The 27,216-nt window shown below is 36.4% G+C and overlaps 1 long non-coding RNA gene, 1 other non-coding gene and 1 pseudogene across 2 annotated transcripts; 1 reads left to right on the top strand and 2 right to left on the bottom strand.

Moving 5' to 3' along the window:
- Positions 1-5,771: 5,771 nt before the first annotated feature.
- On the bottom strand, positions 5,772-5,884 carry LOC147945241 (small nucleolar RNA R71; annotated as a pseudogene).
- Positions 5,885-16,342: 10,458 nt separating this feature from the next.
- Positions 16,343-16,451, top strand: LOC147945240 (small nucleolar RNA R71). The gene has a single exon (XR_015597940.1). It is a non-coding gene; the product is annotated as a small nucleolar RNA R71 (small nucleolar RNA).
- A 7,146-nt stretch (positions 16,452-23,597) lies between these two features.
- LOC147945239 (uncharacterized) lies at positions 23,598-25,342 on the bottom strand. Its single transcript, XR_015596101.1, has 2 exons — positions 24,170-25,342; positions 23,598-24,036 (listed from the first exon to the last, which is right to left on the bottom strand). It is a non-coding gene; the product is annotated as an uncharacterized LOC147945239 (long non-coding RNA).
- Positions 25,343-27,216: the final 1,874 nt, after the last annotated feature.

Here is a 27,216-nt window from a genome sequence, read left to right as displayed (position 1 = left end):
CAACAATGCTTCATTGCTGAGCACACTTTACAGAGGAGTGGTCCCCAAGATACAAATGTTGCTAGACATCGCAAGCAATGGTAACTTCTTCAACAAGGATGTTGATGAAGTTTGGGACCTAGTGGAGAACTTGGCTCAATCTAATGGCAATTACAATGAGGAATACGATCGCACCGTGCGATCTATAGGAGAGGAAGATGCCAAGTACAAGAGGGACATGAAAGCCCTCAATGACAAGCTCGATAATCTCCTCAACCAGAAGCAGCATGTTCATGCAAATATCAGAGGAAGAGCAGTTTCTACAACAAGATGAGGAGACTATACAGATAGAGGATGTTAACTACATCAACAACCAGGAAGGTTACAACAAAGGGTACACCAACTACAAGCCGAGTCCGAATCTGTCCTACCGAAACCCGATACAAAACCCGATCACCCCATCTAGGTCATCATCGCTGGATTTGCTATCTCTTATGCACACAGTCCTATCCAATCAAAAAACCAACACGTTACACATTAATACAAGATTTGATGATCTCGCCTGCCGTCTATCCGCCAACTTCAAAGAATTACATAACAAGTTTGATGCCTTGGGATCTCGAATTCAGGTGCTCACAGATAACTCGGCTTCCACCTCCACAAGTCCTACGGAGTCTGCACACGCGATAGCCTTACGGAGTGGACGACCAAGCCACTCTCTAGAACAACCCGACCATGCACCCGACCATACTACTCGGATAGATGATCGGGTTGACACTCCGGTAACTCCGCCTCCTACAGGCAAACCAGGAGGAGAGAAACAGTAAGAAAGAAGATTCATCCCTCCACCCTACAAGCCACCATTGCCATTCCTTGGATGATTTCGTAAGGAACTTCTGGAGAAGTACAAGGCACTGTTCGAGAAACAGATGCACGAACTTGAACTCCACGAGCCTCTAATGGACGCTTTCACCCTGATACCTCCTTACCAGAAATTCCTGAAGGATGCAGTGATGGAGCGGATCAAGCAAGTATAAGGGATGGTCATACTCAATCATGAGTGCAGTGTCATAATCCAGAGGACTGTTGCACCTAAGAAACTGAGCGACCCGGGACCGTTTACCTTACCTTGCTCGATCGGACCACTGATGCTTGGAAGATGCCTTTGCGATTTGGGGGCATCCATCAGCCTGATGCCACTAACTGTAGCCAAATGTCTCGGATTCGAGAAATTCAAGCCTACCGACATCCAACTGGTTCTGGCAGATCAAAATACGAGATTGCCAAGCGGAGTTCTGGAAGACTTGCCGGTCAAGGTAGGGTCAGTAGATGTACCAACCGACTTCGTAAATTTGGAAATGGATGTGGAGCCAAGGGATCCGCTTATCTTGGGACGACCATTCTTAGCCACCGCAGGGGCAATGATTGATGTAAGAAATGGAAAGATCGATCTGAAGCTCGGGGAAGACCTCACTATGCAGTTTGACATTCGGGAAACTATGAAAAAACCTACAATAGCTGGTCAAACCTTCTGGATAGAGGAGTTAGAAAAACTGCGTGAGGAGGCATTTGAGGAGATTGCAATCGGGGATTGTTTACAAACAGCGCTGACAAATGATGGTAAGGAGGGATTCGTGCATCAAGAAACGGAGCACTAGAAGGAGCTGCTTGATACTTATCGAGATGTCATCGAACCAGAGCTAAGTGAGGACATGAAGGGAAGCTGAAAGAGAGGGAGTGATGCTCGACAACATAAGCTCGTACAAGTCAGTAGTCACCTCCTACGTCATGTCGTGCAGTTGCTCAATACCAGCCCACCCGGATGCTAACATGATCGCCCCATCAAGTAGGATGATTGAGCACAAAACCTCGAGCAGCAACTCCAAACCACTGATGATTGGTCCGAGTCAAAAGCACCTAAAGTGGAACTCAAACCTCTTCCATCTGGGCTAAGGTACGCTGTCTTAGAACCTAATTCCACCTATCCAGTGATCGTCAATTCTAGCATGCCTGAAAAGGAATTGGATTTGCTTTGCACTCAATTAAGAAACTATAGGAGAGCAATAGGCTATACTTTAGATGATATCATGGGTATATCCCCTGATCTTTGCACCCACCGGATAAACCTTGAGGATGAATCGTACTCTAGTGTGGAACCTCAGCATCGGCTGAATCCGAACCTGAAAGAAGTGGTGAAAAAGGAAACTCTGAAGCTGCTCGATGTTGGAGTTATCTACCCTATATCTGATAGTACTTGGGTGTCCCCGGTGCACTGCATTCCGAAGAAAGGAGGAATCACCGTCATCAAAAACGAGAAAGATGAGCTAACTCCCACAAGGACGATAACGGGTCATCGAATGTGTATTGACTATAGGAAGCTTAACGCAGCCTCGAGGAAGGATCATTTCCCCCTGCCTTTCATCGACCAGATGCTGGAATGACTGGCTAACCACCCTTACTACTGTTTCCTTGACGGGTATAGTGGATTTTTCCAAATCCCAATTCACCCTGCTGACCAGGAGAAGACAACCTTCACCTGCCCTTACGGTACCTTTGCCTATAAGAGGATGCCTTTCAGTTTGTGCAACGCTCCCGCGACTTTCCAAAGATGCATGACATCTATCTTCTCGGATTTAATAGAAGAAATGGTGGAGGTATTTATGGATGAATTTTCAGTATATGGAGCTTCTTTCACATCCTGTCTGTCAAACCTCTGCAAGGTGCTGAAAAGGTGTGAAGAAACCAACCTAGTGTTAAATTGGGAAAAGTGCCACTTTATGGTCCAGGAGGGAATAGTTTTAAGGCACAAGATCTCAGAAAAGGGGATAGAGGTCGACAAGGCCAAGATCGAAGTAATGGTTCAGCTGCAACCTCCTAAATCGGTGAGAGATGTCAGAAGCTTTTTAGGGCACGCAGGGTTCTACAGGCGATTCATTAAAGACTTCTCTAAGATCGCACGACCGTTAACGCGGCTCCTCTGCAAGGAAGCAGAGTTTATTGTCGACAAGGACTGTTTAGACGCCTTCAACAAGATTAAGGAGGCTTTGGTGAGCGCACCAATAGTTCAAGCACCTAACTGGGACCATCCCTTCGAGATTATGTGTGACGCATCAGATTATGTGTGACGCGTCAGATTATGCTATGGGAGCAGTACTGGGTCAAAGGATAGATAAAAAGCTCCATGTGATCTACTACGCCAGCAGAACCATGGACGATGCCCAGACAAGGTATGCGACGACTGAAAAGGAGCTCCTTGCTATGGTTTTCGCGTTTGAGAAGTTCAGAAGCTACTTAGTGGGTTCGAAGGTGATTGTCTACACGGATCATGCTGCCCTACGGTACATTTACTCAAAAAAGGACACCAAACCTAGGCTCCTCAGATGGATCCTTCTTCTGCAAGAATTTGACATAGAGATCCTGGATAAAAAGGGAATTGAAAATGGGGTAGCAGACCATCTGTCCAGAATGAGAATTGAAGATCCACTCCCAATAGACGACTCAATGCCCGAAGAAAGACTGATGCACATCACCTTCTTGGAAGAAATGAGCCACACGATCGGACAAATGATAGCTTACTCGACCCCCGAGTCTACCAGGTCGATCGAATTGATGGTAGTCGAGTCGGCTGAGCTACCATGGTACTCAGATTTCGTGAACTACATGGTGTGTGGGGAGATTCCTAAGGACTATGACGCTCATAGAAATAAGAAGTTCTTCAGGGATGTCAACAACTACTACTGAGATGAACCTTATCTTTACAAGAAATGGACGGATGGCCTGTTCAGACGATGTATAGCAGAGGAGGAAGTCCGAGGAGTACTAGAGCACTGTCATGGGTCTGCTTATGGAGGACATTTTGCCACCTTCAAAACAGTCCAAAAGATACTCCAAGCTGGTATTTGGTGGCCAACAATGTTCAAGGACGCACAGCTCTTCATAGCAAAATGTGATTCGTGCCAGAAAATGGGTAACATAGGTCGAAGAAATGAAATGCCTCAGCAGCCAATCTTAGAAGTCAAAATTTTCGATGTCTGGGGAGTAGATTTCATGGGACCTTTCAACCCACCCTCGAATGGAAACATGTACATCCTAGTGGCAGTCGACTCTGTCTCGAAATGGGTCGAAGCAATCGCCAGCCCAACGAATGATCACAAGGTCGTAATGAAGATGTTCAAAAGCATCATTTTCCTGAGATTTGGGATCCCAAGAGTAGTGATCAGTGATGGAGGAACCCACTTCATTAACAGGGTTTTCGATGGCTTGTTGAGAAAGCATGGAGTCAAGCATAAAGTCGCAACAGCTTATCACCCACAAACCAGCGGACAAGTGGAAGTAAGCAACAAACAGATCAAAGTGATATTGGCCAAAATTGTGGGAATCACAAAAAAAAGATTGGGCATTCAAGCTGGATGATGCGTTGTGGGCTTACAGGACTGCTTATAAAACACCGATTGGGCGTACCCCTTTCCAGCTTCTTTATGGAAAAAACTGTCACCTTTCGGTCGAGGTTGAATACAAAGCAATGTGGGCGACCAAGCTGCTGAATTTGGACATAAAGACTGCTCAAGAGAAGAGAGTAATGGATCTCCACGAACTCGATGAGATACGGCTAGAGGCCTATGGTAATTCGAGGATCTACAAGGAAAGAACCAAAGATTTTCATGACAAGAAGATTCGACACAAGGATTTGAAAGCTGGAGACAAAGTCCTTTTGTTCAACTCAAAGCTTCGGCTATTCCCTGGGAAGCTGATAACTCTCTAATTTACATGTTTTTAACATCCTTTTTTGTCCATATTTTGCATTGTTCATACCTCTAACATAGCATTTTTAGGTCATTTACTGTAGAAATTCACTTTTAGAGCATTTAGGGTGTTGCATTTCTACATTTGCATATTTTGGATGAAAACAAGTGCTAAAGAGCCAAAAATGGGGAAAAACAAGGACAACTCAAGCATGTACCTGAAGGAGCCATCGAGCTGCAAGAACAAGTCCGAACCCCAACACGATCGAGGAGGATCCAAGAGCATGAAGAGTAACCCGAAGATCCACCGGAGGAGTAACCCGACTTCACCCTCGTGTACCCCATCGAGTAGATCATCGGGCAGGTCTAGGAAGCTAGGTCAAATGGGTTTCCATATATAAACCCCATATTCCCTTAGCTTGCAAAGTAGCACGCCGCAGACCCTCAAACCAGAGAGTGAGAGCTTCTGTGAGAGAACTGGGCGACTCAACATTTTTCTTCTTGTTTTGCATTTTTATTTTGTAGTTTTCTTAGATTTCTATCCTTTACTTTCTCTACTCTACTCTATCTTTTAATACAATGTCATTTTCATTCATTTTGATTGCTTTGTTATTCGCTTAGGTCGTGTGGTTTACTTGTTTATATTCTTTTACTTTGTTTATTTTAGGAATCATTAGAACCAAAACCCTAATTGCTTGGCTTGACTTGCATTGTTCTGATCATAACCTTCCTGCTAGCAATACACAACCATTTGGATTGATAACCCTTTGTACTACAACTGCATAGGGGATTGATACCCTGGGTGAAAACCTGTCTATCAATTTGGTGCCGTTTTGGGGATACTTATCAATTTGGTGCCGTTGCCATTTAGTTGTTTTACTTTTGCTACGTTTCGGATTTCAGCGCTTGCTAGATCAAGTTCGTTTGTTTATATTTGGTTTGGATACTGACTTGTTTGCTTTCGCATTGTTTGTTTTGAATCTCAGGTACAACCCGAGCACCCACCCGACCCTTCACTCGATCACCTGGATCGAGTTGATCCTCGTGTACACACTCGGACACATACCTGTGCATGCAAACACGATCCAGAGGAACAACGAAACGTTCAGTGACGCTTGGGAACGTTTCAAGGGATACACTACTCGATGTCCACATCACGGCTTCAGTAATGCTTCATTGCTGAGAACACTTTACCGAGGCATGGTCCCCAAGATACGGATGTTGCTGGACACCGCAAGCCATGGTAACTTCCTCAACACAGATGTTGATGATGGTTGGGACCTAGTTGAGAACTTGGCTCAATCTGATGGCGACTACAATGAGGAATATGATCGCTCTATGCGATCTACAGGAGAGGAAGATGCCAAGTACAAGAGGGACATAAAAGCCCTCAATGACAAGCTCGATCAGCTCCTCAACCAGCAGAAGCATGTTCATGCTATATCAGAGGAAGAGCAGTTTCAACAACAAGATGGGGCGACTATGCAACTAGAGGATGTTAACTACATCAACAACCAAGGAGGGTACAACAGAGGGTACAACAACTTCAAGCTGAATCCAAATATATCTTATCGAAACCCGAATATTGCGAATCCTCAGGACCAAACTTACCCATCTGCAGTTCAAGGGAACCAGATCCAACAGAAGCCTTTTGTCCTATACAACCAAGGTTATGCACCTACGCCGCAGTATTCAGGAACCTACAACCAACCACCTGGATTCCAACAACACCAAGGTCCACCAAACCAATCACAAGAAGCTGAGTTACGCGGTCTCATTCAACAAATGATTCAGAATCAGGCTACCGCTTCTATGGACATCGCGAAACAGTTCGCAGAGATGAGCAACAAGATCGACTCAGGGTACAATGATCTCAATGCCAAGTACAAATCACTTAACACAAAGGTTCGATACCTGGAAGGCCATCACAACAACCAACCAGCCCCAAAGATCAACCAACTCCCAGGTAAAGCTGTTCAAAACCCCAAGGATTATGCAACTGCTCAAGCCATCCTCCTTGATGATGACTATGAGGACTACCTCACTGGGGACAGTGATGATCAAGATGGGGAGGAGGTGGAATACCCAATGCGAAATGAGGCCAAGTACTACATATCTGAGTATGAACCCGAGTCTTCACCCGAAGAGACTGATCGAGTTGATGATCGAGCACTGGTTCGAGAATCACAAACCGAAGAATAACCCGAAGTGGAATCCGATGACCTACACGATGGTGTTGATCGGATGATGCATCGAGTAGATGTTGAAAAGATAGATCAGCCTCAACCACCTGCACTAGTAGAAGGGGAGTTAGAGGAAAGGTTCAATGCTGCACTTGACATCCAGCTGGAGGCGCTTGCAGAGCGAATGGCTAAGCGTAAAGCTCCACCACCTAAGTTTTTGCTCCCACACGAGCTTCAGCAGGAAGCTGCCAAGGAAGCAGCTCGATTGGAGGATGAGGTCAAGGAAGCTGTCAAGGAGATCGGTTTTGAAATTCTGAGAAGTGGAGTTTGCTTGGATCCTGAGCTGCAAATTGAGGAAAAACTTGAAGATCCTGGCTCTTTCACCTTGTCGTGTTCGATAGGACTTCGGATCTTCAAGAACTGTGTGTGCGACCTTGGAGCTTCAGTTAGCATTATACCGCTTTTAGTTGCCAACAAGCCAGGATTCACTGATTTTAAACCAAGTAAATTGTATTTGGTTCTGGCCGACAGAACAGTGAGGCATCTGATTGGTATCCTGGAGAACCTGCCTCTCAGGATTGGAAGATTGGAAGTGCCTGTCGACTTCATGATCCTCGATATGGACAAGGAACCGGATGATCCGCTGATTCTAGGAAGACCATTCTTGGCAACAGTTGGTGTTGTGATCGAGGTGAAGCAAGGCAAGATCAGAATAGAACATGGTGAGCATTTCAAGATGGAGTTTGATGTGAAGAAGGGGATTAAGAGGCCAACCATTGATGGTCAAGCTTTCTTTACAAACACCAAGCAAAGGAAGGTGCAACATCTTGAAGAGGTCAACACCACATTTGCCTTAGAACCTGGACAAGACCTGGAAAATCTGTTGAACCAGCCTACTGCAATGGAGAGGATTCCAGAACCTCTTCCACATGGACCCCATGCTTAAGGAGCATGAAGAGTCAAGCTTAGTGACTTTAAACCAGCTCACTTGGGAGGAAGTCCCAAAGGTATCTTTTAATTTTAGCTTATTTGTTTTACTTACTTTTGTTTACTTTTTCTCTTTTTGCAATTTTATAAAAAAAAAAATTGCGGGCCCAGGGTATCTTCTAAGTCAAGATGGTCATGACCCTTCGAAATTAAAGAGTTCCTGCCCTATGGAGCGGTGACTTTGCTAGGTAAAGATGAGACTGAATTTACTGTGAATTGGCAGAGAGTGAAGAAATACATAGAAAATGAGAGCACAGAGGTGGTATCATCTCTGCGTCTCGACGACCCCGCGCCAGTCTGAGTTGAACTGAAAGTCAAGCTCACTTGGGAGGAAATCCCAAAGGCAGGTTTGTAAATATCATTTACATTTTAAAGTATTTTTTCTTTTAACCTCTTCCGCCATACCCGTCATACTACCCGATGCCCTACCCGATGAGCTACGCGATCCCACCCTCGATCAACCCCTCGGATGCTGGTCCGAGTTAGTCGTCCGTGCATATCACCGAGCTCTCTGACGAGCAAACACCGGCACCTGCTGAAGCCGGAGACGACCATGGCTACACGTTGGCGAGTATGGAGGCTGTTACAACCTCCTTCTTCACCAACCCATAAGGTACCACTTTCATCCAATCTTTGTAAATACCATTGCATTTAGTTTTTATTTTTATTTTGTGTGATTCTTGGATTCTTTTTTCCAACTTTTATTTACACAGAGACTGTGTAATTTAAGTTTGGGGGAGGGTCCTCGAATATTTTTAACATTGTGTTTTATTTTCTTAATTTTCTTATTTCAAATTTTTGCATGCTAGTTTTATTCATTTGAGTCTGCATCTATGTGCATTGAAAAACCCAAAAAAAAAATTGAAAAATATTTAAAAAATAAAAATAAAAAAAAAAGTGTTCATGTAGTTACATTTACATATTAGGTGTTTCATATAGGATTGTTGCATATGCATCTTAGGGGACAATGATTAAAACTACCTTGTTTCAAATCAAACCTTAGGATTGAAGCTATAGCCCTTAATCACAGTTCATTGTTGCTAGATCAATCTTTGGAAAAAAATGAAAAATCTTTGCTTAGAACCTTCTGTCTTTTGAATACTTCCTCCACTTGCTTGAACATTGGAACATCTCTATATTATTGGACTTAATTTGAACTTAAAATGTCTTGCTTATGGAATTTGAATACTTGCTCATGGTAACTCTAAACTCGGGTTAGCACTCCATTTTTACCAATCTTTTTGTTTAACCCGATCTGTTTGTCCTACCCATGAACCCAAACCTTTCTTTCAAACCTTGTTGTGAATTGTTGAGTGAGGCCTTTTTCATTGTGCTATAGGTTGTGAAACCTTGAGAGTATTGAGAACGACAAAGAACTGCCTCTTGATTTAGCTAAGTTAGAATTTGAACTAGCTAATAGATTCGGTTTTGAAAGATAGGTGGTTAGTATGTCTATTTGGGATTGGGTTGAGAAATAAAAAAAAAAAGAAGTCCCTAAGGTTAAAATCAATTAGCTCTAAGTCTCTAAGTTAAAAAAAAAAAAAAAAAAAAAAAAAAAAAAAGAGAAAGAAAATATCTTGCTATAGTCTCCTAGAAAGAAAGAAAATATATATATATATACATATTAGGACTTTAGCAAAGCAAAGAAAAAAAAAAAAAGAGAGAAGAGAGCTAGAAGTTTAAAGTTTAAACCTTAGAGAGTAAAAAAAAAAGGAGTTAAATCAAGAAGGAGCCATCGAGTTGGAAGAACAAGTCCGAGCCCCAACACGATCGAGGAGGATCCAAGAGCATGAAGAACAACCCAAAAGTCTACCCGAGGACGAACTCGACCTCATCCTCGTGTACCCCATCGTGTAGACCCTCGGGCAGGACTAGGAAGCTAGGTCAAAGGGGTTTCCATATATAAACCCCTCCTCCTCTTCCTCATCCTCGTGTACCCCATCGTGTAGACCCTCGGGCAGGACTGGGAAGCTAGTCGTCTATAGTGAGAGAACTGAGCGACTCAAACACTTTTCCTTTTTGTTTTAGATTTTATTTCATAACTTTTTATCATTTCTTTAGATTTTTGTCTTGTACTCTTATCCCTCTACTTTATCGTTTAATATAATGCAATTCTCGTTTATATTTGTTGTTATGTTTCTTACCATGATTTCCGAGTAGTTTAGTAAAGTTTCTAGGGATGGGATAGATGATTTTGTGTTCTTGATCGGTTAGGATGCCTTAGTTTGATTGTATGTGTTAGATAGATTTCCTTCTAGGTTGGTGTTCTTAATGATGTCAACAGACCGAGAGGTTGAGATTAGATCTAAGGTGTTTTACCACCGAGAGGTGTAGATGAGATGCTTAATGCTAGAGGTTTACTCACTTAGCCTAAGAGATTAGATGAGTAAGGGGTTTACTGACAATAATGAATCGGATCTTAATGTCTGCTTGGTCATGTTTCTCCAACGAGAGTTGGGTAGGGGAGTGATCAAGGTTGATTGTTTCTAGTGCGAGAGTGTTTTAACAAGATTTTAGAGATTCATTGTCTAGGAAATATTTGCATGAGGCATGTAAGGCATCTGTACTGGTCAAGAATACTTAGGATTCGATTACCCCATCCTTCGAAGCTTTCGTATTTTAATTGCTTGCATTTTCTTTTATCACTCGATCTCTTACCCGATCAGGTACACGATAACCTGCAACGAGTAATCCCTCGAGTTGTTCATACTTCATTTGCCTACTCGATCACCCCACCCGATTCTGTACTCGAATGCTTGCATCGAGTACTTAGGTCGTGTGGTTCCTTGTTGACTTTCTTTTCTTTTATCACTTTAGGATTGTTAGACTAAACCCTCATTTGCTTGGCTTGACTTGCACTGTTCTGATCATATCCTTCCTGCTAGCAATAAACAACCATTTGGATTGATAACCTTTGGTACTACAACTGCATAGGGAATTGATACCCTGGGTGAAAACCTGTTTATCAGCATGTCTCCTTGATAAAGCATCAGTTACAATGTTCTCTTTGCCCTTCTTGTACTTAATCACATATGGAAATGTCTCCACAAATTTAAGCCACCTTGCATGTCTCTTCTTAAGTGTAGTTTGTCCTCTTAGGTGCTTGAGTGTCTCATGATCTGTATGAATAACAAACTCTTTGGATAACAAATAATGTTGCCAAGTTTCTAGAGATCTTACCAAAGCGTAGAGCTCTTTATCATAGGTTGGATAGTTAAGTGCAGCTCCGCTGAGTTTCTCACTGAAGTATGCTACTGGTTTTCCTCCTTGAGTTAGAACAGCACCTATTCATGTACCAGAAGCATCACATTCAATCTCAAATATTTTATCAAAGTTATGAAGTACCAAAACGGGTGCATGTGTGAGGCTGTTTATGAGAAGATTGAATGCATCCTCTTGTGCTTGACCCCATTTGAATTCCACATTCTTTTTAATCATCAATGTCAAGTGTGCAGAAATGGTACTAAAATCCTTCACAAATCTCCTATAGAAGCTAGCCAGCCCATGGAAGCTCCTAACATGTCCAATGGTTGTTGGAATTGGCCAGTCTTGTATAGCCTTGATCTTTTCCTCATCGACCTTTAGTCCCTGCGAACTCACAACAAATCCTAGAAACACAACGTGATCAGTGCAAAACGTGCATTTCTTAAGATTAGCATAGAGATGTTCAGCCTTAAGCGCTTTTATCACCATTTCAAGATGCTTTACGTGACCTGCAAGACTTGTGCTATAAATCAAGATATCATCAAAATAAACAACCACAAACTTACAGATGTACTCCCTTAAGACCTGATTCATTAACCTCATGAAAGTGCTTGGGGGCATTGGTGAGTCCAAATGGCATGACTAACCACTCATATAATCCTTGTTTTGTCTTGAAAGCTGTTTTCCATTCATCACCTTCTTTCATTCTCACTTGATGGTAACCACTCCTTAAATCAATTTTAGAAAAGACAGTAGCTCCATTAAGCTCATCTAGCATGCCATCAAGCCTTGGAATGGGATGTCTATATTTGACAGTGATGTTGTTGATTGCTCTGCAGTCTACACACATTCTCCAAGTTCCATCTTTCTTAGGCCCTAGAAGAACCGGTACAACACAAGGGCTTAGGCTTTCACAAATGTAGCCCTTTGACATTAGATCACGAACTTGCTTTTCCAGCTCTTTTGCTTCTTTATGGTTTACTCGGTAGGCTGGTCTATTAGGCAGTGGTGCTCCTGGAACTAGATCAATCTAATGTTCGATTCCTCTTATAGGCGGTAGTCCAAGTGGTATCTCCTCAGGGAAAACCTCTTTAAACCTTCCTAATAGTTCAAGCACTTCTGGTGGTAAGTCTTTCTCTTCTTGACCTGAAAACAAACCTTCCTTAAAGATCAATAGTAGCACCTTGTCTTGTGAATTAATTGATTTCAAGACAGTAGAAGGTGTTACGTAAAGATTAGTTTTGTTTGACTTAGCTCCCTTTGACATGGTTTGTTGCATTTCATGCACTTCTTGAGGGGTGAGTGGAGCTAGAGTATGCTTCTTGTTGTTGTGTGAGAAATTGTAGTAGTTTGTTTGGCCATTGTGTAAAGTCTCCTTATCAAATTGCCATGGCCGTCCTAGAAGAAGGTGTCCAGCTTGCATATGAACCACATCACACACAACTTGATCTGAAATTTACCTATGGTGAATGGTATGGTGACTTGGTCGGAGATCCTTAGTTCAGCCTCATCATTAAGCCACTTAAGCCGGTATGGATGGGGATGCCTTTTCTTTTGGAGACCTAGCTTATCAACCAAATACTTGCTGGCTACATTAGTACATGAACCACCATCAATGATTAAGCTACATACCTTGGAGTTTATGGAGCAGCGAGAGTGGAAGATATTTTCTCTTTGAATCGTTTCAGGATCAAAAAGAGTGCTAACAGCCCTCCTTATGACTAGAAGCTCTCCCATCTCTGGATAGTCCACAATTAGGGATGTCAATTGGTCTCAGAGACCATGGGCTGCCCATGTCCAAATTAATTTGGACTGGTTATGGTCATGACCAAATTTGAAGCGTTCAAATGGACCCAAAACCAATTTAGCCCGTTAATGAATGGTCCAAACTCATCTGGACATGGGCTGTCCAATAAGCCTTAAAAATTAGGGATTTTAAATTTGGGAGAAATTTTATGAGTTCTGTATGAATTTATAAGTATGAATTTATGAATTATGTATGACTTAATATGAACTTATGAGTGTTATGTATGAATTTATGATTGTTATGTATGAATTTATGAGTTTAATGATGAATTTGAATTTATAAATTTTTAGCATAATTGAATTCATGTATTATCTGGTTTTCATGGACAGTCCAATTGGTCATGGTCTTATTTGAATTGGACATGGACAGACCAATTTACACCCCTATCCACAATATCCTCCTCAGATTCAACACTTTCTTCTTCCTCATCTTGTGATTCATACTCTCCACTGGCTTTAAGGATCATTACTCGCTGGTTTGGGCACTCCCTTGCATAGTGTCCTTTTCCCTGACATTTAAAACAAGTAATATCACGAGCTCTTTGGTTAGTAGGGTTACCTTGCTCTGGTTTGGTTACTTTTGATGCTTCAGGTGCAGCTCTTTTAAATCTCTGGTCCACATCAAGATATTTTCCCTTGTCTAAAGGTTTATAAGGTGGCGGTGTCCATGGATTCTTACTGCGGTTAGTAGAAGCTGTCTTCCTTTTGATGTGTTGTTCAGCTTGGACTGCTAGGTGCAACAACTCTTCAAGATCATGATATGTTTGTCTTTCCACCTTTCTAGCAATCCGATCATGAAGACCATCTAGAAACTGCGCCATCAAGTTCTCCTCAGACTCTTCTACCTCCAATCTGTTTTTAAGAGATTTAAACTCTTCAAAGTATTCCTCAACAGATTTGCTTCCTTGTGAGAGCTTGCGGAACTTCTTTTGTAGCTCCCGGTGGTAATAAGCTGGGACATATCTCTTTCTTACCTGAAACCTCATATCATCCCAAGTAGTGATTGGTATATGTCTATGCCTCCTCCTCTCAGACACATCTCTGTCCCACCAAGCTAAGGCATTGTCGGTAAGTTGAGCAGCAACTAGGTATACCTTTCTCTGTTCAGAATAGTTATTTTATCCAAATATATGCTCCATACGTCTTTCCCAATAAATGTATGCTTCAGGATTAACCTTTCCAGCAAATGTCGGTGGATTGAGCTTAAGATCATAGCCTCCTTCTCTTATGTTACCTTTATCTCGTACCCTACATTGTTGGTAGTGTCTCCTTGGCCTTTGGTGTTGATTAAGACCTTGATGTTCTTCCTCTGAATCAGATTGATCTCCATTATCAACCTCATGGTTTCCTCTTGGCAAGTTACGAACTAGTGCTCTTGGTGCAGGTGGGGGCTGTTCAATTCGTGTCATGCGATCACCAAGCGTTTGGAGTTGGGCTTGAATAGCTGCAAGCATCTCAGCCATGTTCACCTCTCCTCCTTGTTCTCCCATGGTTCAAAATGTTTCTGTAAGATAAGGAAAAAGAGATCAAGCGCACAGGAAGTCGAAAGGTCCAAATATGGAAAACTACCAAAAACTGACAGATCTAGGATTTGAGAGGTTTTGGGCAATCAAAAAAACAGATCTCAATGAAATTCTTTTAGGGTTTTCTTTTTAGAAGATGAACAATCAAAATAGAGCAAAGACACACGAAAATAACAGATCTAAAAAGTGAAAAACGAACTGAAAAAAAAAAACTGAAACAGACACAAACTGAAGCAAACAAAGGGAAATAAACTGAAACAAAAGGGATAGATAAAACCTGATTTGGAGCGTTTAGCTCTGATACCAGATGATATAGGTACCCGGATGAGGGAACCCACGTGGATAGATGGGAATAGGCAAATGGTTGATAACACTGTTCTGCCTACTCGTTGGATGATAGATGGAATGTAGTGAAGAGATGGTGAATAGACAAATGGTTGATAACACTGTTCTGTCTATTCGGTAGCAGTGGACGGTGAAGAGATAGATGGTGGAGTGAAGGAAGCCACACAGATCTGTGAAAGGATCTATGATAAGTCAAATCTCAGTCTGCAAGGAATCACACACAAGAAGAAGGAGAAAAGGGCGGTTGCTTCGATCTCAGAAGAAAACCTAAGAAAACTCTCATTTTATTTCATAAAAATTTCAAAGGTTACAATGCTGAGAAGGGACCTTATATAACGATCCAGCAGCGGGGGACCTTCTAGGGTCGAAATTTATTACAAATAAAAGGACTAAACTTGCAAAAACAACAGACTCGATTTTAGGGCTTAAATAAATAAAAGACTCATAAAGACCCAACGGTCGTTTCCTGCAAAACAAGAAAAGAACCAACATTTATTTTTTGAATTCAAACACTTACCTTGGTAATAGCTCTCATGCACGCTCTAGCCCTTCGTTGATTGCTTCGGAAATGATGAAATGATCGGGTTCTTTAATTCCTTGTAAAACCGGCAAAAATGATGCTTTTGGAGCCTTCTCTTTGGAATCTTCTAGCTCAATGAGAGTAATCAGACTTTCAATGACTTGTTGAATTGTTCCCTTAATGTTCTTGCTCCCAATCTTGTCATCAGTTTGTGTATCATTGTTGGTAGAACGGGTTCTTCAAGAAATGGCAGAACGGGTTTTTCGGGAAGTTGACTATCGATGTCCTCATCATGGATCGAAGTTTGCCCTAAACTCGGTGGAGCCATCAAGAGAATCATCATATGAGACTATGCAGCAGGGAAAAGGTTCAACTCGCCTAGATCAGCACTTTCTGAGGCGCTCGCTCATGAGTCTCTAAAGTAGGCTCCTCGGATTTCTCGAAAACAGAAGCACTCTCCTTATTCTGCTTGTCCAGGTTATCAACTTTGATCGTGAGAGACATTATCTTGTCGTTAAAATCCTTATATATATTATCCGCCTTCAAATTTTTGTCGTTTGCAAATGCTTGGTGGCTTGCTTCAATTTCTCGCATAATATTCTCCAAGTTAGGACTTTGATTCGTCGGGGTTGGATTAGGAAATCCTCTTTGAAAATCTTGAAAGTTGGTGAATGTAGCTCTTTGTCCAAAATTGCCACGGTTGAATTCATGTTCAAGATCCTTGAAGTTTCGACTGTAAAATCTTCCTTGGTAGTTACTCCTAGCTCCAATATAATTCAGCTCTTCGACTGTGTTGTTCCTTTTTGGAATAATCTTAACCACCAAACTCATCGTTTCTTGAAGTTGTCGAATATCCGAAGCTTGAATTGAATCTTTCTCTATGTCTGAAGGGCTTTTGCGGTAGTTGTTATCACTCACAGAAGATTGCATATTAAAATTTGAGCATCCTCAATCGTCTTTGTAGCAAAATTACCACTACTTGCTACGTGTACAGATAACTGGTTTTTAGGGTCAACACCTTCATAAAATTTGTTCATCAAGCCGTCATCCATAAAACTGTGATGAATGCAGTCCTTCTCATATGCTCTGAAGCGCTCCCAAGCTTCAAAGAATGATTCAGACTTTTCTTTTTTAAATCACCTAAAGTTTAACAATCAAATCTCATAGAATCACATTTTATTTTCTTTTTTAAAAGATATATAAACTCTAAAACACAATCAAATCTCCTAAAACTCACATAAATCTTCCAAAATCCTAAAATGTTAAAATCCTACCAAATCCTTTAAAATCTAAGGTGAATACCCCTCCAAAAGAGTTGATTCTTTTTGTTATGTTTTGCATAAATTTCTCATTTCTAAATCACCATTAATTGGTTGAATATCAATCATTATTTTAATTATCATTAAGAGCCAAAGTTAATGATATAAATGTCGCTCTTAATTATTCTTACTAGGTGATACCCCGTGCTACAGCACGAGATTATATATTTTGTTAGTTACTTTTTTTTTGTAATGTAGTTTTTTATTTTGACTTATTTTCTTTGTTTATATAGTGTTTATTTGTATATTTGGGGTTATATAGTAAATTGGAAATCCTAATAGAGTAAGTAGTTTGTAAAATGTAGCTTATCACGAAAACAGACACACCGCAATATTGGATAGTAGTTTTGTAAGAGAAGAGACACTCCGCAATATCGGATAGTAGTTTTGTAAGAGGATAGACACGACCGCAATATAGGATAGTAGTTTTCTAAGAGGATGAGTTTTTCTTTATTTTGGTTTGTCGTCAAAATAGTAGAAGTTGCTTGTTAAATTTTAGTGTGAGATATTTTAATGGTTAGGAAACCATTGTATTTATAGTGAAATTAGGTATATTTAGGTTATCATTTAGAAGTTAATATTTGATATATCAAATCTCAGCAAATTGTAAAAAACCAATTTAATTTATAGTTTGATAAAAATACCTGTTTTAACAGGTTTAACTCAAATTTTTTTTAATCTATTGATTATTTTGGACGCATCAAAGTCACAATCCATAAGTATTAAAGACTTCTCATTATTATTAATATTCGTAATAATTATAGGGATTAAGTATGATAGTAGTTAATATTTGATATTACTGAAACCATATACTCGGATACCAGTTTTCTTATTTATAGGGATTATACCTCTGTTTGGCGACATGAATAGTTATTCTTGAATCAAACCAAATACACGATCCGAATATAATAAACCTGGAGTACAAACAGATCTGCGAGTTTTATTTCTTCTATTTTCGGGTTAAAGAGGATCCGCGTCCCGACCCGGTCGTAATTAAGTGGTCGAGCAAAGGGTATAATGTTCATTTAGATAAATCGAAACTATAGGTTAATTTAATTAAATTAAGTGATTCTCTAATATTTTTAATGAAAAACATACCAAAACAAAGTCATGGTCCAATTTCAATCTAGTGAATAATTCTGCTTTAATAGTATAGATTTTTCGCAAATAAGGATATCAGTATAAAATTATTAGACTTATGTTTGTTTCTCTTTTTTTTTATGCTATTTCTACCCCTACCAATATGTATATCATTAATTGGCTCTTAATTATACTATTACCGAATACCTAAGAACATGTGCAGTGCACAGAGACTCACCAAGTCTCTCAAAAAATAGTATTTAATTATTTTTAAATTATTATTTCTATTTTAAATAAAGATAAAAAATTAAACTAAATATATTGTGATATATGGACAAGAGAGTATCTCAAGGGTTCTCAATAGTTCTCCGATGAGAATCGATTATCTATCTCTCTCTTACTTTTTAATATTTTATTAATTTATTTTTGTGAGAACTAATCTAAGAACCTTGCACTGCATTTGCTCTAACAGTCGAACAACATTAACAACATTGAATGTTCGTTTGTTTGCTTCTCTTTTCTTATACTATTACTTAAACGGTATAAAGATCAAGATTAAGATTATATCAGACCGTGTGCTAATTAGTAATGGTGGCGACACATTTCATAGTAGGAGATGACGACACTTATGTAGCTTCGGATGAAGGTAAATCAGATGATGAAGACGATGATTTTTTTGAGTCTGTTTGTGCAATATGTGACAATGGTGGCGAGCTTTTGTAGAGAGAAAGTGGATGCAGTTGCCAACAATGTCCTCCATAATATAATACAAGGGAAAAAAAAAATTTATATAATAAAGTTATATTTTCATAAAATCTAATGTTATTATCTTTTGACATATGTCATTCTATTAAATTTCAAGAGATGGTATGACATGTGAGCCCATATTTTATTTGTTACAAACACATATATGTTCTGTTTATATTTTACATATATTTTGCTTATTATTTTATTTATTTAATTTTCATTTTAAAAATATATAGGTAGATATTGCGTAAATACAAACCATATCAGTGAAATTAGTTTGAAACCATTTGAGGAAATTTTTCTATAAAGAAAGGATGATATTAGATACTAATTTTTTTTTTTTTGACAACAAAGAACAAGATTGGCTCAAACAAGCCAATGCGAAGGAATATTGTTTATATAGGTAACTAAGTGCGGTAATGTGCGAACACGTCGCGCAAGATTGTCCGCTTTACCATTCTGAGAGCGAGGGACGTAGACCAAAGAAAAAGAAACAAACTCCTCATTATCCGTCTGTATGTCCTCCAAATAAGGCATAAAAGCTGGCCACTCAGAAGGCGAAGACACCATTTTCACTAAGTCGGAGCAGTCAGTGAGAAAAAAAGCAGATTGATTATCCGCCCCAATCATACAGCGCATAGCCCAAACAAGGGCTTCAATCTCGGCATGAAGAGGAGAGAGACTACGGCGATGGTTGGCAGCACCAATAGTTGGGGCATCACCCGGGCGAAGTACAAAACCATCCTCGACCCGGATATTAGATACTAATTATGTAAATTAATTATAATATCTATTTTAGGAATATTCAACAACATGGAGTTTGTTCTCTTCACCCACTCTTTTGAAAAAAATGTTTGTTTTAACAAGATTTTATTGTGAATAATAACTAGGGAAAATTGGAAATAAAGGATAAATAAATCAATTTTCGTCCATCTATGCATTCTATGAACAGATATAATTTATTCCTAAACTACCCTTTATCTTAAATAAAACCAATTTTCCCAAAAAAAATAAAAACAATCTGTAGAAAAATGATGTTGAAAGCATGAAGATACAGAAAAGTTCAAAAATATGTTCTTTTTGTTAACGTTTTCGATGTATAAAATTTGTCTACAAAGTTTAGAACACATAATCTAATTTTAGAATATATATTCTATATACTGTTCATGTTCTACAAAATTTAGATTATGTATTCTACACACTCTACATGTTCTATAAAATGTAGAAGGCGTTTATGTTTTACAATATTTAGAATACTGATTTCTACAAAATCTAGAATATGTATTCTATTGTTTCCTCTTTGTTCTACGTAATTTAGAATACATTTTCTAACCTTTATTAATGTTCTAAAATTGTTAAAATGTGTTTTTTTAAATTTTTGGAGCTTGTCTATAAAAATTAGAAAATAAGTTCCACATAATTTAGAATTTCTTTAACAAAATGGAAACAAATCTAAAAATAAGGAAACCGAATATATGCATTTGATTACGTCTATAAATATTAGAAGTTGTGTTCTAAATATTTTAGATTTTTTATACCTAATCGATTATATGGATTTTATTTCTTCTTCTTTGTTATTTCTTCTTATTACGACCTCCACTTTCAAAATTATTTCACGAGAGTGGGACATACAAATATGTTACAGATCTATGTAACATGTGGTGAATGGAGATCCTTTGATAAGGAGTGGAAGTTTATTGTTGATGAAGAAAAATGTGCTAGATTACTCACCTTGCAATCTACAACAACTCTTGAAGGACTAAAAATGATGGTTTCAGAAGACTACACCATAGAACATACTATGGTTGATGTGGAATTCAGCTATCTACCTATAGATCTCGGCGTTGATTCTCCTCCAGTTCTTGTAAAGAATGAACGACAGCTAAAAAAATTTGCTGACTACTTCAAAAGGAAGAGTAGCATACGATTATGTGTGACGTTTACAGCAAGAGGTGACAACCAAAGGAGTAGAGTGAATACTGATTTGAATGAGAAACTACATGATTCAACTGAAAGGGGCAATGATTGTCATGTGCGTGAAAAAACTGAAGCTATGGTGAATGAGGATAAACGAAATGATCAATTCCTCAGAAGTTCCTACGACGTTAAAGTTGGATCAGCGGTTGAAGATTCAATGGTACAGCAGGGAAAACATTTCAGAAGCAAGGAAGCGTTACAAGCAACTTTAGAAATTTGTGCGATGAAGAATAACTTTGACTACAGGGTTACAAAATCTATATCTATTGAACATTCAAAAAACCAAAAAAATAACTAATTTGCTGCCATATATAAACAATCAAACCTACCATTTATATTTATATAAAATTTAGTGTAAACTATACTCAATATAAGTATCAAACAATCAAATCATGTATATATATATATACACAAATCAATAAAAATATATAAAGAATTAAAGATACATCATTCACATATCGCTTGGACAACCATTTAATATATAATATAATAAATTTATACAGATGATGGAATATTAGATTTACACCCAAAAATAAAAATGATGAAATATTATTTGTTTCAGTTTCTCTTAACTAATAAGGAGAAGTCTCTAAATTTTGGGGTTATCAAGGATTATAAATAAAGGTAGTTAAATATACATATTTAGATTTTTCAATTTTTTAAAAATGATTAAGTAAAGATAGTTTCCTATAATTTAGTACTTATCTCCTCATTCATAACTTAGTAAATTGACATTGTGTATGAGCCAAGATAGATACTTAGTAAATTTACGACACAATTCACTGCAGATATACCAAAAGAGGCATAACTAAAATAGTTGCTGCTTATAAAAGGTTTTGGTGACGCAACAACTAGAGACTGGGATCTCTTTGTTCCTCAAGTTTTGCTGTTTTATGTGATTGAATAGTTTAAGAAGTTCACTTAAATCAAACTAGAAGAAACAGATGTACCCATTCTGAAAACCACTAATTGAAAACTTATAATTTTGGTATATTTTCTGCAGATAAATCAGACATTGATTTTGCAAATTGTGCATAAGACTCTATATTAGATATTAACTTTTCTATATTATCGATAGGTTAAAAATGTTAACTACAAACATCGATGGGGGTGTACCTCAGATGGTAGAGCGCTCGCTTAGCATGCGAGAGGTACGGGGATCGATACCCCGCATCTCCATATTTATTTTGGTTATTTTCCTACTTTTTGGAGTATGTGGCTTTAGCGTACTAAAATCCCAATTATATAGAAATAGTAACAATCCGCACATAGTGCGGGATAGATCGATTTAAAGAAAGTTATTATAAGTAAAATTATTATCCTAGAACCAATATCTGTTTGTGTTAAACATAATATATAACTTAAGTTTTTTTATTAATTTATTCAAAGCTGCGTTTTTTCGTGTAAAAAATACGTTTCACCCGTGAAATCTTTGAATATGTAAAAGGTTTTATGGTAGAGAAAATATTGATAAAATGTTACTATTTATTGCAACATGTCTTTTGTATGGTTTAAAAATCAAATTCATATCTTCTTATGTTTTATCTTGTAATCATAACAATTTTGCATGTTTATTATGTAACCATAACAACATATACTAAATTACTCGGTAGTTTAATTATTCAATTTTATTATATGTTAGTAACAATCGGATTATAAATTAAATTTTCTGAAGATAATCTAATTTATTGATTTAATATTTTTGATTCTATTTAAATCTTTTGAGTTATTCGATTTGTTAATATTTTCTATAAATGACGGATTATTACCAAAAAAAACCATTATGAAAAAACTAATGAAATTCCAAAATCAACGTATTCGTGTAAGAATACATTCACCTGTGAAATATGTGAACGTGGTAAAAAAATTATTTATAAAATGTTACAATTTATAGCAATATATTTTTGTGTATTTTAAAAATCAAATTTATATTTATGGTTTGTCGGGTAACTACAACAATTTTACATAATCTAATAATCACTCATTTTAAATATATTATGATTTTTTTTTGAGTATTAAGTTTATTTATAATGATAAGGGTTATTGTCTCACATTTTTAATAGTACATAAATGAATATAAAATTAGAATGTATATTCCTATTCGATTATCAATATTTCCATTTTTTTGATAAATAATCACACTAAATGTTGAGATTAATTAGTTTACATACTTAGATATATTAATAATCACACATCATGATATCCCCTAATTTGTTGTCATTTTAATATTTATTTATGAATATATATATATATATATATATATATATTGAGAATTAACTTTCTTTTAATGAGTTAGTGATATTTCAGGGATAATACACTTCTTTTTATAATCTATTTTAATAACTATTGAAAGCTTGTTATTTAAATTATTATGGTAATAACACTAACATAAAAAAATAACATTTCATTTTTATATGATTATGTGAATAAGTTATATGTTCTCTATTTATATTAACTTTATATTAATTGATATGTTTTTATAGCCTTTTTAGAATATTTTACTTCTATTGATTTTAAGAAATTATTATTTATATTAATTTTAAGAAATCAATATAATTTTGACTTGTATATTTGTAAGTAAATTTTAGTGAAATTTTGTTTTACTATTAAATTCGTGTAGAAATGATGACATATCTAATTATTATTTAGTTAAGTGTTTTTAAAATAAATAAAATGGCATAGAACTGTAATTAATTAGAAAATTTAAGGGTATTTTGCTAAAAAGTGCACTGAGCTCTAGCGGTGATACATCAGCTTTTTCTCAAATGTGCTTCTCTATTAATATATAGGGCGGTGATATATCAGCTTGCTTCTCTATTATTAATATATAGGGGAGATAGACTATATTATATGATTGAATTCCAACGAGGCTTAACAAGAACAATGGTTATCTGAAATTATAGTTGGATTCCTTGAACACAATTATTATACACAGGAAAATTTATTGTATCACTGCCATCTATTTGTTGTACTATTAGATTTTAAATCTTCAAAAATACTAGCTAGATTTAATCTAATTTTCTCTAATAATATATTTGAACTAATTTGTAAGCATTAAACAACGATTTCGTGAATAGATTTTAGCAAAATTTCTAAGTAATAAATGGAATTTCAAATTAATAAAGATAGATTATCAATATATGGCATTCAATTTTAAGGATGTTGCATTTTTTTAGTCAAATATGAGCTCAAAAATTGAGCATTTTAAGATTAAATTAATTATTTGTTCATATTCGTAAGTTTCCTTACCTGTAATTTCGAAAAAGTTATGAATAAAACCTAAAAATGCGCATAATAAAATAACAAATAGATCATAAACCATCTTCATCAATTGCAATGACATACATAGTCAAGTATTCTTCCTCCTCGTGCAAACCTGTTCACTTCGGGAGATCTTCATCAATTGCAGCAACATAGTCTTCCTCTTTCATATATAACAAGAGTCGATACTAAAGCTGTCGAAACTAATTTTTTTAGCTGTAGAAAATGATCACTAACCTCTTCACTACTATCAGATTCTGAACCCTCAGATTTCTCACTCTCACTATCATCAGAGCTAGAGCTATGGACCTCCTCTGAAGGGATGTCATAGTAGGAGAGCTTGGGACTATGAGGTCCATAACTCTGAAAATCACAATAAATTACCAATCATTTTAAGTGATCAACCAACCAAATAGTAAAAACATGGATTACATTTTGTCTGGAACTACTTGATTAAGACACTGTGAACACAAATATTATCAACATTCTAACATACCTCAACCACCACATCCACCCAAGGTATAATTTGCTTGAGTGATCGATTCTTTCTCGTCCGGCGAGAAGCTATGAACTCCATCTTTTTGTTGTATTATTAGATTTTAAATTTTCAAAAATACTAGAATTAATCTGTTTTTCTCTAATAACATCACAATTATTTATTTGAATTCATTTGTAAGCATTAAATAGCAATTTCTTGAATTAGATTTTAGCAAAATTTATAAGTAATAAATGGAAATTCAAATTAATAAAGATAAATCATCAATATATACATCATTGACATTCAATTTTAAGAATCCTACTAGTATTAATTGGGGAGTGCAATTTTGAATACAACCTTAGAAAGTGTAGATAATTACATTATCATGCCAATGGAATGAATTATGATATTTATAACAGACGAGGAGTTTAATGTAAAATATTAAAAACTATATGATGAGATGATTTAAAATAATTGTAAAAGATGTACTTGTTGAATTTCAATTTTTCAATTAAATGTAGAATATTAAAAACTATATGATGAGATGAGTTCAACAGTTTCTCTGCCCACAGTTAAATTTTTTTTTGTTTTTCAGCAATAAATGCAAGAGAAACACCCACAAACTCGCTCACATCTTTTTTGAAGCTGTTCATCTGTATTTATGCATGCAGATCAATTAAATTTTGCCCAAAGATTCAACACACTTACCTTCTATGATTGTGTTCATGGAACTCCGATCCGAAATTCCGAACGTCCAATAGAACTACTTGTTCTCTCTCATTTTCATCATTGTTCCTGGCTTCCTGCTTCTTCTCATCACTTGATTGGCTTTTCCTGTGTTTTTCTTTCTTTTCTTTTCTGAATTCCTTTCTTGGTAGTTAAAAAAAAGATTGAAACTTCTACTAAAATAAAACTAAAAACATGGAAAATGAGAAACCCTTAAAACACTGACGTGGAAAATTTCAGTTTCGTAGCTTGATGCAAAAAGTAGTTCGTAGGTGGAACCAAATCTTTTCCAAAACAAAATAACAAAGCTAAACTTCTCATAAAAATCAAGGAAGCTAACCTTCAAATTGAAATACTGGAGATAGCGGTGCCGGTGGACGGGTTAGATTTTGGAAGTTAAAATAAGTAGACAAATCTTGTTTTAGGGAGACATGAAGCCAAATGTTAGAAAACTTATAACTTATTAAAAAGGAGAGAAGAAACAATTTAAACTTAAATATGAAATCGATTAGTTGATAGAAAGGGGCTTAAAGCTTTCATTGAGCATTGACACATGGCACTCTTTGGAAGAATTTCTATATGATGATGTGGACACTCTAAAAAAGTTCAAATTGTCCATTTTATTAGTAGTAATATATTAGCAGATCAAGAAGACAATGAATTTTCAATATATCAGCAGATTACGGATTATAGATAAATATGTTAGAAAATATATTAATAATTAGTATAGTTGTAAAATAATTTTTTATTATTTTGTGTAAATGAAGAAACATTTTCATACAATTGGAAACCTTAGATAGCCAAATTAATATGAATTTTTTGTATAACTAAGTTAATTCTGTAAAAAAAAAAGTTAATTTTGTAAATAGCCTATTATTAAAAATAAAGTTTTCTAACAATAAATATACTATATAAACAAGTATGTTTATCCATTTACAATAAATAAATACTGAATCATATTATCATGTAAATAATAAAAAGACCTAGAGAAAAAATTGCACAAACTACTTTTTGAAACAGAGTAAACTAGCTGTATATAATTTTTTTAATTTTCAGCTTATCTGTATTTGTTTTTGAGATTTTTGTCAACCAAGCTTAGCTGTATATAAAGTTAAAACAATGACTTTCTACATTCAGATGAAGATAGCATATAGCTTAGTTGTATTAAATTTATCATAGTAGTGTGAAAAATAGCATATAGACCATAGTTTATTTGCCACTTGAACTATGTGACTAAATAAACATTCACGACTAGATCATATACTATCGTATTATATAAACTTTAGTTCTGAAAGTTAGTAACCGACACGTGTCAGTTTTAACGATCAGAGATCAAAGTTAAAAATTCACCAGATCGTGACAAATGTCAATTTTAACGATTAAATATCAAACCAGATCGTTTGACGTGTGACTTTTAACGATTAAATATCTAGTTAGTAACTCATCAGATTGTGACATGTGTCAATTTTAACGATCAGAAATCACAGTTTTGAAGCTTGGTAAAACGAAAAATAAGATAATTGTAATCTTATTATATTAATAAAAAATTTGTTAATCCTAAAAAGAAAATAATTGTAAATACATCCCTTTATATCTTATTATATAAAGTATGGTTTCAAAAGTTACTAATTCATAAGATCGCGACATGTGTCAAAATCTTATTACATTGTAGATTATTAAAATAATAATTAATAATTGTATTAAATTATACAATTTTGTAATTTTAAAGAAAAAAGAATCGTCTATGTTATATTGAATTCCTTGGCCTAATCTTAAAAAAAAATATCCTAAAAAATTTACAATAATTAAACTTATACAAAACTATCCTATGTTATATTGAATTCTTTGGCCTAATCTTAAAAGAAAAGGAATTTAAATATAAAGATATGTATTCTCTCAGATCTTTGTCATATATATAGAGATGAATACGTCATTCCGATGTATCAACTCAATTAGAATTTTCAAACATGAGCACTACAGATGGAAACCAAAACTGTGAAAATAATGAAAAGTCAGCCAAGAAAAGGAATAGAACCATTATGAATAATGATCAGATTGTTATGATGGAGAAGGCGCTTACCGATGAACCTCATATGCGATTGAAACTAGCCACATTTCAGGCATGCATGGGTCGACAAACTAAATCAATGCGTAAGTATAAAACTCATATTCAGCTTCACATACATATTTTTCATAATTGACTTATTATTTAACAAAATATAGGGACTCCAGCTTACAACTATGCAGCTAAGAAAATAGTAACAACTTTAAATTTTTAACTTTTTCTCTTTTTTCGAGACATTTTCATCTAACGAAAACATATATTTCAGGATTTATTA

This window comes from Camelina sativa, chromosome 4 (assembly GCF_030686135.1).
Source record: "Camelina sativa cultivar CO46 ecotype springtype chromosome 4, ASM3068613v1".
Lineage (NCBI taxonomy): Eukaryota > Viridiplantae > Streptophyta > Magnoliopsida > Brassicales > Brassicaceae > Camelina > Camelina sativa.
Note: the sequence above shows the minus strand (reverse complement) of the source record. Positions and strands in the feature narration are given on the sequence as shown.